A 15,733-nucleotide genomic window follows, 5' to 3' on the forward strand; every position below is an offset into this window, starting at 1 on the left:
GGTCCAGAACACTTCTCCAGTTCAACTTGAGATTTATAATTTGGATGGACACACAAAATGAAGAAAGGTTTGCAGATTTGTTGTGAGAATTTGCACTTTGTAAGCACTGGGACAAACGTGAACAAAAACATTAACTGACATGATGATGAACATAACTAGCAGTCAATGTAGATCAGGATCTATCCACAATTAGCTGACATACTGCTGAACAAGAGTTGGCCTGGTCTACACCTGATCATTTAGCTGTACTCAGCATTGTGTCAGTTAATGTGCTTATTCACAACAATATACAGCCACTGCCAACTACTGTAATCCTGACACACTCAAATACAGCTAAAATCAAAGGACTTGAGGTCCATGAAAATTGAATGTTTTTAACTTGACCTGGAGTCTAGGGGAGGATCTATACTACATCCCCAGCACTCTTAGGGCAGAATGCTCCCATACAAACTGTATATATTTTCTCTTATTCAGAGGCACCAAACCCAGAGATCTGGCACTGAAGCCAATCCAGGAGTCACTTTTGAGGCCTCTGCCTCCAGCAGGCCTGAGAGCATCTGCAAGGGTATTCCTGGAGTTTTGTTGCTGCACTTCTGGTCTTGCCACGCATGAGTGGGGTGTATCATTCCCTAACAGCATTGGAAACAGTCTAGACATACCCTGGGTAAAAGCAGTAACAATTTTCTAGAGCAGGCTGTTATTTCATGCGGTTAAGTGAGCTTGCACAGAGGGTGGAACCAGTGGGGAATACCAGTGTGAATACCAGTGGAGCAAGGACTGTAAGGTTTTACTCTATAATTATGTTACAAGATTGAAATATAATGCAAATTTAGCACTGTGGCACAGCAGAGACTAACTAATGATTATAGCAGGATCCATATTTAATCTTCAATGTACAACCATCCTTTCTTTATTTTAAGCCTGGTTAGAATGTGTGATGGGTGACATGAAGTGGAGAGATAAAAGGCCTCTCATCTGTCATTTAGGCTGAGAAAAGAAAAAATGAGTCATTTACTTTTAAAACAGAGAATGTAAAATTTAACAGCGTTTATACAAAGCCCAGGATTGTCCAAACTATACAGATGATGCAGTAAAAGATATCCCCAAAACACTGCTTGCTTCTTGCCGGATTGTCCCAGACTGGGAAGTGTTACACATCTAGAAACAATTTGATTAATAAAATGTTGATAAATTAGTTCTTATCATTTGTGCACTCAGTGAACAAATATGAATTCACTAGTACAAAGTAATTAAAATGATTCCTTTTTTGGGGACTAACTCTAATATAATAAAAGCCTTCGTCTGTCTGTCTATCTGTACATAATGCTTTATTCGTGCTCTGATTGGTTGTCTCGGCAGCCAATCAAAACTATGACTGAAACAACCAATCAGAATGCCCCACGAGCGTTCTGGACAGGTTGCAGCAGCACGTTTGAGCATTGCCATGATGGCGGGGATGGAGGGGATGATTCCCCCCTGGTCCTGCTCCCTGGAGGCGGTGGCAACACAGGGTGCTAGCTGAGGGGCACAGAGGGAATGGCAGGGCAAGCTTTCCCCCGCTTCCCCTGCTCCTGGGAGGTGGTGGCGGTGCAGGGTGGTGGGTGGCAGCACTCTGTTCCTGCCCCCCCGTCAGTCCTGATGGGCAATTGGTTAGTACTTTATAAATCACTACTGCTGCGACAATAAAAACGAGGATGGAAAAAGGTCAAGTGTTGACTTTAGTTGTTTACAAACTACACTGCATTGTCTGCGGTGAACACAGTATCTATTTGAAAGAAAGGAGTTTGTATTGATTTGGACATTTTTGCAGTATGAAGTAGACTTCATTTTTAGTCAGCCTATTCTACATTTTAAAGATTTGTTCACCCTTTGCCAACCAGCGATGAGTTTATTTAGCAACAGTTATCTAAGCGATATTCAATCATTCTACATTTGGTTTGTTTTAAAGTAAACTAATCTCGGCCTTTACAGTAAACATGACTTTGGACAGATATTTCAGGATTAAAGTAGCATATAAAATCAGTAGATATATTGTTCTGGTTTCTTTTAAACAACATAATCACAGAGTAGAATTTCTGCCAAAAAGTTGATAACTAGCTACCTCAAAATGAAAGCGGAGACAGGCACCATGCTAATCACAGTACACACCTCTTGCTGGAAGCTAATCTTTTTTGTGAGCCACAAAAACATGGATCAGACCAAAACAAACTAAAAAGCTAGTTCAAAGTCCACATAGAACACATTCAACAGTCCTTTGTAAAGCACATTAGGCTACTTTGTTTCAAGTCAACCACAACAGTGGCACAAAACATAGTATTAACATACAAAGTCTAATTCATGGCTCAGTTCTGCCCCTTTGTGCTACTCTGCTAGTATAAAAGGGTCATAAATTCACTGTCTCTCACACCTGTGATATCTATGACTTAGGGGGGTTCCTCTGATATTACAGAGTGGCTAGTCAGTTTTTACTATTCCAGATGTTATATAATACATATAATTTAAATCATCAAGGTCCTATACCAATCATCATAAAATAAGCAATGTGATTTCCAGAAGTTCAACTACATGGCTTACAATCAGTGAGAACTGCACAACTAAAATCTCGTGGAGTCCTTTAGAAAAGTATGAATGACTATATGTGCTTTAAGTACCCTTTGCTTTTAGTGCTTTGGGCAATAGATTTTGCTCTCAGTTATGGGGTGGTTCTTCACTTAATACCCAGAGTTGAGGTCCCCCTCTCTCACCATCATCTCTTTTAAAATCACCCATCAGCCCCTGCCATCTTACCATCATTCACTGTTTCATGACATCTAGTCCATCACTATTGATGCGTTCATGTCTGCTCGTAGCTGTTTCCTCCCTGCCTCCTCTTCCACTGATATGTTGTTGATCCTGCTCATGCTTCATTCAAATTCTGTCCTATTAGCTTTTATCTCAGGTTCACCCTCAACACCTGCTTTCTCCATTTGTACTTTTGGACTGCGAAACATTTCTGTCTGTAATCCTATAACTAGGCTGACTTCTTTCATTACAAATTTGTTCTCCCATTGTTCTATTCTGCCAGTAGCAAAACAACTCTATTTCACCTTAATGCGGGAGTATCAAACTCACCTGGAGTCCGGGCTGGATCCAGACTGAAGGAGCTCTTCGTGGGTGGGATCTGGCCTGGGGTATGGGGTGGGGCAGCCACAATGACATCAGTGAGGCAAGTATCAAGCAGCTGCTCACCATGGCAGATGCATGGAGCATGGTGAAGAGGCTCCCTCTGGGCATACCCCCTAATCTGTTAGTCCATTGATAGCCCAGCAGGCCAGGAGTGGCTCCCCAGGCTGGATCTGGCCCCCAGGCTAGACTGTTTGAAACCCCTGCCTTAATGGAATATCAAGGCCACAATCCCAGCTGTCATTACTCCTCAAACTCTCTTCTCCTCCTGACTGCAGTTTGCTTTGCATAGATGTTGACCAGTTCTTTTATCAGCAGAAGGACAAAAGGCAACATAAGTTTCCCCCTTTTCTCTCATGATCTTCTTTACAGTCTTCTTTTCTCCCTTACTCCTGGCCTTAGTCTGTCACTGTCCTCTAGCTTTTACCTTTCAAAATACATGCATTCTTTACTTACTACCGTCTTAAAAAAAAAGACAGCCATACAAACACCCCTGAGTTTACCAGCTTCTCTAACTACTGCCACCACTGCTTTACATGTCTAAGTTCACTGAATGTCCTGTTCACAATCATTGGCTTTCTTTTTCCCCAGTTCTATTTGAGGGGTTTTCCAAGTCAACTTCCATCCATTGAAACTGCTCTTGTAAAAGTTTTCAATGACTCCTTCCACAGACAAAATTCAGAGCTAGTAACTCTAGTATTATCTTTCTTGCCCTTGCCCTTCAGAACTGTCTATCATGGTCTTCTTGAAAATCTTGTCCTCCCTTCGGTTCCATAACTTTTTCTCCTGGTTTTCCTCCCACCTCTCTAGTCACTTCAGACAATTCCTCTTCTCTCTTCTTCCAATCTTTAGGGATCTCACAGGCTTGGTCCTTGTTCCCTCTGGGAAAGCTCATGCATGAAACCAAATTCAAATTCTGACAATTCAAAGATGTATTTCTTTGTCCCTAACCTGCTTTCCCTCTGTTCAAGCTTCCCTCTGTTCAGCTATAACATGGCCTCCCCATCAGTCTCAGCTCAGCACTGCCAAAGAAGAATTCTTAATTTGCCAAAACTCTTCCTTCCCTTTTTCAGTCACAGTGGAGACAGCTACATCTTCTGCTCATTCAGTTCCACAACCTATCCTCAATTCAGACATCTTTTGGGAACCTCACTTTCAGGCTCTAAATCTTGCAAATTATTATGGCATAACACCTCCATGACACTGGTTTCCTTATCCATCTACAGAGAAGAACTCTAAGCACCTTATGCCTCGATTATTGCAACATTTTTTTCTTTGGTGTTGATAAATGCAATCTGGCTCACTTGTGTTCATTCAGAATGCTATTGCAAAGATCTTTTTTATGGCCTGTCATTTTCACCATGGCACCCCTCTTTATGAATCTTTCCTTTGGATCCCACTTCCACTGTATCAAACATAACCAGATTGTCTTCATTCTCAAGGCCTTTTGTGGCTCATCTTCAGCCTTTATGCTATCTCTCATGCACTACTGAAATGTTGATTTCCATCACTGACAGACCCTTGATGACAGCTTCAATCATCCACTAGATGTTAGATTTTTAAACAACCCTATCTGTGTTTTTTTTCCTATGTTGCTCTTCACATTTGGGACTAGCTCTCCAAAAATAGCCATAAAGCTACAGTTTCCCTTCAAATCCCTTCTTAAAACTCTTAAAACACGATGTCTACCAGAACTTGGTAATATTTATGTAGTTGAGGCACTGATATTATGCCAATTTTGTTGACTAGTACTCATTATTTCTTTATATCACATCATACTGCCTGCTTGTCTCTGGTCCATATGTATCCTATGGCAAGGATCACCTTCCAGTTCTGTATTTGTACAGCAGTTTCCACAAAGGAGGTTTGATTCAGTACTTAAAGTTATAAATAAATGGTGTAAATATGAAAGGAACTTGGCCATGTGAGCTGCATTTCTCAGAAGACAATAATTCTGCTAGAGTTTAAAGGCTGGAGCAGATGAGGAATAGTTTGAACTTGGCAATATTTCAAAACTGGGGACAATGTCTTATTTCTGAAAGAGTAAATTTAGTTTTGAGAATATTAAGGTTAAATCAGTTTGGGCGTCTACAGATGTGCTCTGGGAGGTGGGATGCTTTAATTAGCACAGTTCTGAAAGCCATGCTAATTAAAGTGCCTAGAGCGTCACGTGTACCAGTGTCCCTGTGCTTAAAAATTGAGGCAGGGAAAATTGTTGAACAAGCTTTAGTTTAAAGTGCCCTGTCGCCATTTTTCGGAGTAGGGATGTTGATTCCTGTGATGTTGGAGTCTGCTGGAACACATCCGAGCAGCCTCCCTGCATGCATATAGGAGCCCTTTGAAACTACCTAGCAGCTTATCATAGAATCATACAAGGTGAAAGGGACCTCAGGAGGTCATCTAGTACAACCCCCTGCTCAAAGCAGGACCATCCCCAACTAGATCATCCCAGCCAAGGCTTTGTCTAGCTGGGTCTTAAAAACCTCCAAACTTCTAGTCATCATGAGTCATCTATAAAAATCAAGCAGCTTAAGAATAAAATTAAAACACATAGAAAAATATTAATGGTCATTACTAACATGCAGTGAAAACTAACTTTGGAGAGTATGGTTTGGCAAACTGAGAGCACAGGAAATGCAGAAGAGAACAAATCTGTCAGATACCTTAATTTCAATCAAAATAGAATGGCACTGCTATATTTGTATCTGTGATCCACTTTCTATTGTGGTATCTGAAACAAAGAACAATGTAATATTTCATATTGTTCCTAGTTTACAGTTAACTGCTGAGTAGAAAGCGAATCAAGCTGAACTGGCAGCTGTCTGCTTCTTCATTGTATTGCCATGTTTGTTTTCATGTAAATACTGTGAGACTGTGAGAAAGACAGATAACTCAGCTTCCGTGGTCTGTATTTCACTCCATCCCTTTTACTCTGTGCAGAAGCAGGGTCCCCACAGTCTCAAAGGATCTCATGGTAAGTGCTTTTTAAAACACATGCTATTTATCCCAGACAATGGATGGCAGCCAAGGTTTAATTTCAAGCATATTGTTCAAACCCATGGATATCTATAAAATACACAGAAACTTGTCTTAACTGAACTAATAAAACCTAGTAGCTTAATAAAGGTGGCCCGCTAATAAAACTAAAGCAGACAAATGGGCATATGGGATATAAGTATGTGCCTGTCTAGTGTGGTGGTAGTGGTGAGCCCCCGGCATACCCTACCCACACAATCCTGACTGCATATCCAAACCTGGGAAGATGCTGGCGAAAAGCTCAAGGGCATCCCTCTCTAGACACTCTTGAGATCTTGGTTTCCAGTGTAGATCAGAAGAGCTACTGGGGATGATTCTGCCAGCATATTTCCTGGGCTGGGGCAGGCAAGTAGATATGGGTAGGTGGGCTTGTCCTGACAGAGTAGACATACCCTGTGTGTGTAAAAAGAAAACATTTTACATAAACTCAGTAACAGAACAATAGATGATTTGGGTATGACAATGACAATTAAATAAAACTCTTAGAGGAATTCTTTTTAGCTTCTCTTAATCATGGCTTGAGATCAAATGCATTCCTTTCACATTGGCCTGGATGCAGTTTGGCAGAGTTCTTGCTGTTACTAAGGCTGCTAAGGGTTTGGCTTAGATTTATAAGTATATCAGGAATACTGAATTACAGGCAATTTTGTAACTTAAATGGGCTTCAGGCCTATTTCTAGGCTGGATACTGCCATCTGCATTTTTTGCTACCAGGCATAGCTTAAAATGAATCCATGATTTCTTATGTCATAATTATTTTATATATACACGTGCAGTCATATTTTTCTCTGGAAACATCCACCTTAGGCTGACTAGGCATCAATATGCTATCATTTGTCTCTTGTGTTTGTGCTGACCAACAACTGAAAATTTAGAGGACAATTTTCAAATTAGTGTTCTGTTAATTGTCCTCCACTGGTTCTGTGTCTTGGGTTGTCAGGCTCTGATGTTAAATTATTGTCTTTTTTATCTGACAAGTCAAGCTACATTCATTATGCATTTCTTACTCTTGGGAGTGTCTTTTGTCGCAATGATAAAAAGCTCAATGTTCTTAACTTTCTGGGCACAAATAAGACTCTCTGATAATGATGCATATCTTTTCTTGTTAGTTGAAAAAGTTGTTTTTTTTTCTAAATGTGCAGAAGGTAGTTTCTTTTTTATATTGTACAATATTAATATAAATTACCCTGAAGTTATTCCATGTCAAACACGTTTGGTTAAGCGTATGCAATCTAGGAAGAAACTTGTTCAGCCAGGGATTATAGTTTCAACTACTAAGTGGTCTTAATATTTAAATACTAGTTAACAACAACAGAAATCCTTTTACATCCGTATTACTTGTTTTAAGCCAAAAGCAGTCACCAGCCCCTGGCAAAAGTTAGGCAACCTGTATGCAGTGAGTAGGCAGTCACAAGCCAGTTCCAGGGGATGACAAAGAAAACTAAACATCACCATTATCATAGGGCTTAACTGAACAGTCATCACTCAGGGTAATATCCTTTCACCCTTACTCACAGTGATTAGAATTTCATAACCCTACTAAAAATCAGTGCGACTATTTGGGGAGTCTAACTTAGTGAGTAATTTAATGAATTTCATACAGTTTGAAAGTAACTAGAGAATCATTTTAACCTACTTCAACCCGTTTTCATTAGCCCTCCTTTAGGGGAATTGTCAACAAAAGGAGCTGAAATACTTTCTTATCAATCCAGAACAGGACAAAATGGGGAAGTTGGCGCTGTCAGTTCACTGTATTCCACATTATTTATGGAAAAAGTGATATTTCTATTTGTTATTATACACCTATTAGTAAACCTGAAGTTCGTTTTTATAAGAAATACTTCAAAAATGGTGGCAGGTGAATAGAATTAAAAAAAAAAAAAAAGATTATTTTTGAGATGAACCCTTCTGGCTTCTTCCCAATAATCCTGCCTATCCTTTATTGGTTCACTACATTGTTTTCTTTTTTTTTACTTTATCAGGCAAAAGCTGTTTAGATGACAAACAAATGTCCTTGAAAATAATCTTGTTTGGTCAAACTTTATTGTCTGGAAGTGAGTGCCTATATAAATATTGTTTCCAAAACCATCATTCCTCATAATGGATAGAATAAAAAAATGCAGATTATTAAACCTACCTACCTAGCAAGGGCAGTATTAAAAAAAATCAGGACAGGAAATGCCAAATTATTTTGTTTTCAATTATATTTAGTAGCACTATATAAGAAAAACTGGTATAGAAGAAACAAATGCTGAATGACTGTGGGCAAGTCACTTAATGTCTTTTGCCTCAATTTTCCTGTCATATTGGGATAAATAATTGCATTCTGTGAAGTCCACTCAGATCTACTGATGAAATGGTTGAGAAACATGTTTGATGTTGCCTCCCATTGCTTGGAAAAACCCAGACTTTCTTGAGGCTGATTACTGGTTACATTACAAAACTCCTTGATATACTTGTGGCAGTGTAAGTATGCATTTAAATTAATGTGAAGGACTCCTTGTATAACCAAAAATCAGGGCCTTTCATACATAATACTGGCTACTTAAGGACCAGATTTTCAGAACCTGTTTGCAATTGCAAAACAGGTACTTACATATCTAATTGTTCTAACCTGCACCAGCAAAAATTGTAATGTAAAAAACATGTTTACATTAAGCTGGAAAACAGGCACTTGGTGACTTACTGAGGTTTAGGCCCCCTCTATACCAGCAGGGAAAGGTGTGATTGACTCCAATGCATGGTCCACATAATTGTGCCTATTGCCATGCCATACGCACATGGCAGGAGGCACAATTGTGAAATCACAAATTAGATCCAACTGCACCTTATTGCCGGTGTACTGGGAGACTGATCCTATGCTCCCTCCTGCATCGGCAAGAAACAGGTTCCCAGAGCTGGGAGCCCCCTTTGCTGAGGTGGCTCCCAGCTGCGGGGGCCATGCACAGCTGGTACCAAGAGTCCTGCACCTGATGGGGCTCTTGGCCCTGGCTGTGCCGCACATGTCCTCTCAGTGCTGGCTGCATGTATGGGCCAAGAGTTTTCACGCACACCCAAACCTTGGAAATCATGGCTGCCATGATCCCTTGGGCTCAAGGATTTCATGCACCCCTGAGCCTTGGGGATCATGGCTGCTGTGATCCCCTGTGCAAGGGGTTTTACACTGGGCATGGTACACACCTGTGGATGGGACGACCCTGTAATATGTACAAATTAAAGCTTGATAGCAACCAGCTATAAAGTTAGTACACATTTTATAGGTAGTTGGAGTTTTTATTGTGTGTAGTAGTCTTAAGACAATTGCACAAGTAACCAATTGTGAGATACCTCAATTGCACAATTAACCAATTAATTGTGAGATACCTGCAATGTGTAGAGGGGCCTTAGTGCATAGCTCTTCATTAGGACTTTCAGGTTCCTGATGCTGGCATTAGCCTATTGAATGATCATTGGCAAGTCACTTCATTTCTTTTTGCCTCAATTTTCCCGTTTAAAATGGGGATAACAATACCTGCCTTCTTTGTAAAAGACCTTTGTGAAACGCTCATAAAAAGCATGCAAGGTACCTATCCAACAATATTATTATTACAGCCATCCTAAGCATAGTGGTATTTTATTTGATACAATACTGTACTACAGAGCAAAAAAGGATTGCTTTATAGAGCTGTGTGAAACAGCACCATTTCATTTGACTTGCATTTTGACAGAACAGCGCTTCGTTTTGAAACTCTTGTTTCATTTTGTTGAAACTGTTTCGCTGCTGTTTCGACGTGTCGCCCACAGGCTACAATGGGGAAGCTTGAAACATCCTATAATTTTGTCATTTCTGGCCTGATTTGGATGAAACTTGCAGGAATGGTAGCCCCTTCTGAAGGCATAAAGCCTGCCGTGTTTCAGGGAGATAGGTGCAGGGGTTTCGGGGAAACGACACCTCAAAGTCTTGAAAGCAAAACTTATGTCACGTGAATGTGTTAAGCCACAGCAGGGTCAAAACTGCAGGCATCCTAGCCCCTGCTGAGGCAATGAAGCTTGCCGAGTTTCAAGATGGTTGCAGTGGTTTGGGGGAACTGCACGTCAAGCAAAACTCGCGACATGGGTGACACTGTGTGTGTGTTAAGGCACAGCAGGCTGAAAACTGCAGGCATGCTAACCCCTGCTGAGGCAACAAAGCCTGCCAGCTTTCAAGATGGGTTCAGGGGGAGTCTGGGTTCAGGGGCCCTGCACCTCTAGCTGCTGACAGGCAAAATTTCTGACATGGGTGGGTGACACCGTGCGTGTGTTAAGGTACGCCCTCACTTAACTGACACCAAGGCAGAAAGCAGGGTAGTTCAAACAATGCTGCCTTTTATGCAGTTTTTCCATCCCTCCCCCAGAGCACTGGGATTGAAAGGGACCTCAAGAAAGGATGACAGTCACTGGCCAGCTACACAGTCAATAATAAGAGCGCTCCTTCCCCACGCTTCCCCTCTCTTTCCCCTCCCTCTCCTTACTTTAGTTTCTGTTTCCCTGCAGGCAAGCCCAGCTTGAGCTTTGAAACTCAAAACATTTCAAAAATTTTGAAACGTTTGGAGTTGCTTCAATTTGTTTCAAGGCTGTTTTGAAGCTCTCTGTTTCATTTTGATTTTGCTGTTTTGAGCTTGAAATGAGTCAAAACGAAACTGCTGGTGAAATTTTGCACAGCCTTATTGCTTTATATTTGTGAAAATATAATAGCCAGCTAAATAGCCTATTTTATACCAGAGGTGGGACTACACAATCATAATAGTCCATTCTGTTCCTAATATCTATGAAGAAAAGTGAGAACACTGAGTCAGCTTCTGAGTGCATTGGCAAGATATAGAAGGTACAGGAAACCTCCATTATTCGCGGGTTCGGCATTTACGGTTTCAAATATTCGCGAATGCCGAACCCGCATTTTAAATTCACTTTACACTTACCGGAAGCATGAACAGAATCAACAACATATCAATGGAAGAGAGGGCAAGGAGGAAACAGCTACGAGCAGACATGAAGGCATCAATAGTGATGGACTAGATGTCATGAAATACTGAATGATGGCAGGGGCTGATGGGTGATTCTAAAAGAGATGATGGTGAGAGAGGGGGACCTCAACTCTGGGTATTAAGTGAAGAACCATCCCATAACTGAAAGTTAAATCTGTTGCCCAAAGCACTGAAAGCAAAGGGTACTTAAAGCACATATAGTCATTCATACTTTTCTAAAGGACTCCACGAGATTTTAGTTGTGCAGTTCTCACTGATTGTAAGCCATGTAGTTGAACTTCTGGAAATCACATTGCTTATTTTATGATGATTGGTATAGGACCTTGATGATTTAAATTATATGTATTATATAACATCTAGAATAGTAAAAACTGACAGCCAGATTGACTTGGAAGAGATGGATTGAAGGGAGAGTCCCATCGCACCATTCAGGGCACTGCTCCCAAGTAGTCATTTAACATGTGACTGCTCTTCCATTTTTCCACCTTCTAACTCAGTGTATATAATGGTTCTATTTGGTGGTTGATTTTGAGAGATGCCCCAAGGTTTCTTGGTATGTTGATAACACGTAGTTTCATGCATCCCTCGTTTGACCCACAGTGTTGGTAAGACTGTGGCATGAACAACCTGGTAGTGGACTGGTAGCAGATTAACAGTGGATGCTTTAATACAGAATATGACTGCACCATTTATTCAGAGTTACAATACAAAAAGTCTGTATACAACAGCCATCTTCAAATTTTTAAATCATGGAATGAAAAAACGGTATTACTACTTGATACATTGTTTTGTGTTAACTTCTCTACACCAGTCATAGACATGAGGATTATTCTGAACTGCTGCTGAAGATTTTGCTAATCACATCTTGATATTTTTGGGGTGGCAACTTCATCAAGTGTTCATCAAACCTAATATCATCCAGGACACAAAAGATCTTCAGTTTATAGGTATCTGATACAGAGGACCCAATCATAAAACGTGCTTTAGAAACCACTTGTCTTTGTGGCTGCTCCTGAGCACTGAATATGTTTATAAATACATTTTAATGCCCTTATTATATACAAAGAATGAAAACAGATTTTGCTTTGAGAACTGGGCAAAATGAAAATAGATATTATTATCTATTCTGTTTGTGCACTTATGCTACATTTCTCACTCTCGTATCTGACTACCTGCTCTCTCCAAAACACTCCATTCACCCTTAAAACAACTAGATTGATTGTATTTCTTTTGATATTTGCGGGTTCTCTTAGTCTGAAAGTGCATATTTTGATTTTTCTTTGTTCCAGGAAGAACATAGTTAGTAGTACAATGTTTATTTTTAAGTCAAATAGTAATGGAAACTTCAACGAAGCAGCAATAAGCACTCAGAATATTAGTTTCATTTGTAAACTATATCATGCCAGGATAGCAGCCTTTTATTTTACCTTGTTTTAATTCTCCAAAGGCATTTTCTGAGTCAGAGTTTTAGTTCTAATGCATTTACATAATCCAGCTAAATCTTGTTGTACAAAACAGATTTCTTGTCTTAAAAATCCATGAATTGCAATAATTTAAGAATAGAGGAATAGTGTAACATGGATATGCAATGGTCCATCTAATCTGGCCTACTTGGCAGTTGTCACAGGAACTTCTAAGAGCTGAAACTCAAGCAGTAAGATACCTTTTGCAGGAAATCTACTCAAACACAATAGTAGACCTTGCATCACAATCTTTTTTAGCAAAAACATTTTTAATGTTTTTTTTTCCCATGAACCAGATATTCTGGAAAGTGTTTGTTTTGAAAATGCTGACAAATGGTGTTTCAGAAGTAAATACAGGTCCTGAGCACAGATCAGTCAAGCAGCTGATTCAAAGTTACCTAACCCATCAGTTTCATTGCTGTTACTGGCAGGGACTGGGGTTCTTAGGGTTTTTTGGCTCCAAGACAGTTCTATTGTGTGGAGTACTTTGGAGCTAGAGATGCCAGGATTCCAGATTCCTAGGCCAGCTGGCTTCTCTCACCAGCTCCTCAGGAGTCTGAACCTCTACTGTGATACAATGAAAGTTCACAAAAAATTTCAGGTCCTAAAAATTGGCATTTTCTTTTTTGCTGGAAAACTTCTGATTAGTGCTATTGAGCACAGCAAGCTTTTACACCGTCCTGGCATGGCAGACTGTTTTAGGGGTACAAAAGGTGGAATGGCTAGTGAACACTGCATTCTGGCGGTCCCCACATTGGGATATTAGAACAAACTCCATCCAGGAAAAGGCAGACAGAGCACTTGCTTGGAAATCAGAGATAACTGCACCCACATATTGGGTATAGAAGAGAGAGAAGTAACAACCATCAGCACCGATAAGAAGCAAATCTCTTATGATCCAGTCTGTACCCTCTCAATCTGTGGAATACATTTACAGGACATAAAGCTTAATTAAGTTACAGAAAAAGAATGCAGGGATCTTTTTAACGTTTATTTTTTATAGTTGGAATTGTATCTATAGCTGTCCTTTCATGATTCCACTTGTTCAATGTTAACTTACAGTAAAAAAAAAAAAAAAAGTGAAAACACCACATCTTTTTGTGACCCAGATACGCTAAATCTTCATAAGAATAAAGGTCAATCATTACTGAGGGAAAGCCACAGAAATATTATACAGGAAATATATAAAGAATGACTTACCAGTAATTATATGTGCCCTCTTCTCCTTTCTCCTAATCCTGCAAACCAATAAAGCCTTTGAAAGCAGAGACTAAAGAAAACACCTACCAGAAAACAAGGAGGCAAACCTGAATCATAAGTCAAAGAAGGTACATAAATAGTTTAACTCTTTTTTATGCAGAAGTTTTTTACAATAAAATCAAAACTACATAATAATCTAACAAGTGAGATGTGATTAGATTGGGAAGAGAAAAGACTATGACAATTGCTTGAAATTTTGGGGAGTAGGAAGAACAATTGCTGACAGAAGTCACCTAGGCCTATATTAAGCAAAAGCCTCAAGAACTGATTTTATGTGGGCCTCAGTAGAGGAAGTATGTCTGCTTTTAAGTGGGATTCAAGGATATGTCCATGCATCAGGATGCTTAGCTCTCTAGAGGAAATGGCTTTTATTTAATCAGAAAGACTAATAACTGTGAAGCAATCTTGCATCTGGTAGTAAATTTAAAATAAACACGTTTAAAGAGTAAAAGAGTAATAATAAGTGGAATGTTAATTTTGCCAATTCTCCTAGCAGGCATAATGGTATAAAGACCATCTTGAATGAAGGAAGGTGGATCTACATGTTCCACTAATGTGCAGTAATAAATTGTGGAGCATATTGCTCCTGGGAAGCTCCTGGGCATGTGGTTTAAAATGTGCACCCGGACCACAGCACAGAGCCAGGTTTCAGCCTGCCAGTCCAGGGCTGCTCCAACTGAGGCTGCATGTGCTGCAGAGGGGTTGGTTGGGGCATGAGGGTGCTTCAGCATGAAGCTAGCTGGCAGGCAGCCCCTGAACTGAAGCACCCTTGCAACACCCCTTGTAACCCAAAGCAGCCAAGTCAGCAGCTACATGGGCGCTGCTGCGCACAAAAAACCTCTGCAATAGGGTAGTACTTGTATTAGCAAGTACTACCCTGCCTGGAGTTTATTAGCTTGTGTACACTAGTAGGGACACACGTAAATGCGAAGACATTTACTGAGCAGTTAATTAGTCAACTGGCAGTAAACGTCTTGTGTAGATGTGCCCAGAAAGTGCAGTGGATTTTCTTCTGCTGCTTCTCAGGGTTGTCTTGTAAGAAGATGGAGAGCTAAAACTGAACACACTAGGATGTACTGAGCACTTAGTGCTTTTGGAAAAAACAAAAACAAGGATCGACACACTTATGTAGGTGTCTGAATATGAATTTGGGAGTTAACAACAGGCTCCCAGTTTTGAAAATGATTATTTGGCATGCCTACCATTTTTATAATGTTCTAGTTTCTGTTAAGCTTTTTTACATGCTCCTCATATACTAGTCAAGTTTCTCTTATTTTTAATATACTTTTTCTGAAATACCCCAAAAAAGAGGTAGCAAAATTAAAACAGTTAGATGTCTGCTGAAAAGCAAATATATTTATTATGCACTTTTCATATACATAGGGATTTTTGCTTAATATAATACAAGGAATAAAATAAAAATTTTACAATGTGAAATTCATTCAATGTACATTATAGGCTATTTACAACCCAAACCAGGAAAAACAGTCTATCTTCAAACCAAGTTAATTGAAGAGTTTGGATGGAGGATAGTAAGCATAAGACATTTGCATAGCAGAGTAACTGATGAAAGAAAACATCGTTTTATTTTTAAATAAATGGTAATACTTTTAATACTGATCACAAAGAGGACAAAAGACATCATTTGTCTCCTTATCTTTCAATATGTTTTTCTTTTGAAGACTTTCTCCACATGCATACAGTACTGATGTTAATATTCACAAGGCAGTCCTTTTCCTAACTTGTCCATCATGACTTTGCAATCTTATTTGGATGGTTTAAGGGAATCAATTAAATGGGCCAAGGGAA

This window comes from Alligator sinensis, unplaced genomic scaffold (assembly GCF_000455745.1).
Source record: "Alligator sinensis unplaced genomic scaffold, ASM45574v1 scaffold1029_1, whole genome shotgun sequence".
Taxonomy (NCBI): Eukaryota; Metazoa; Chordata; order Crocodylia; family Alligatoridae; genus Alligator; species Alligator sinensis.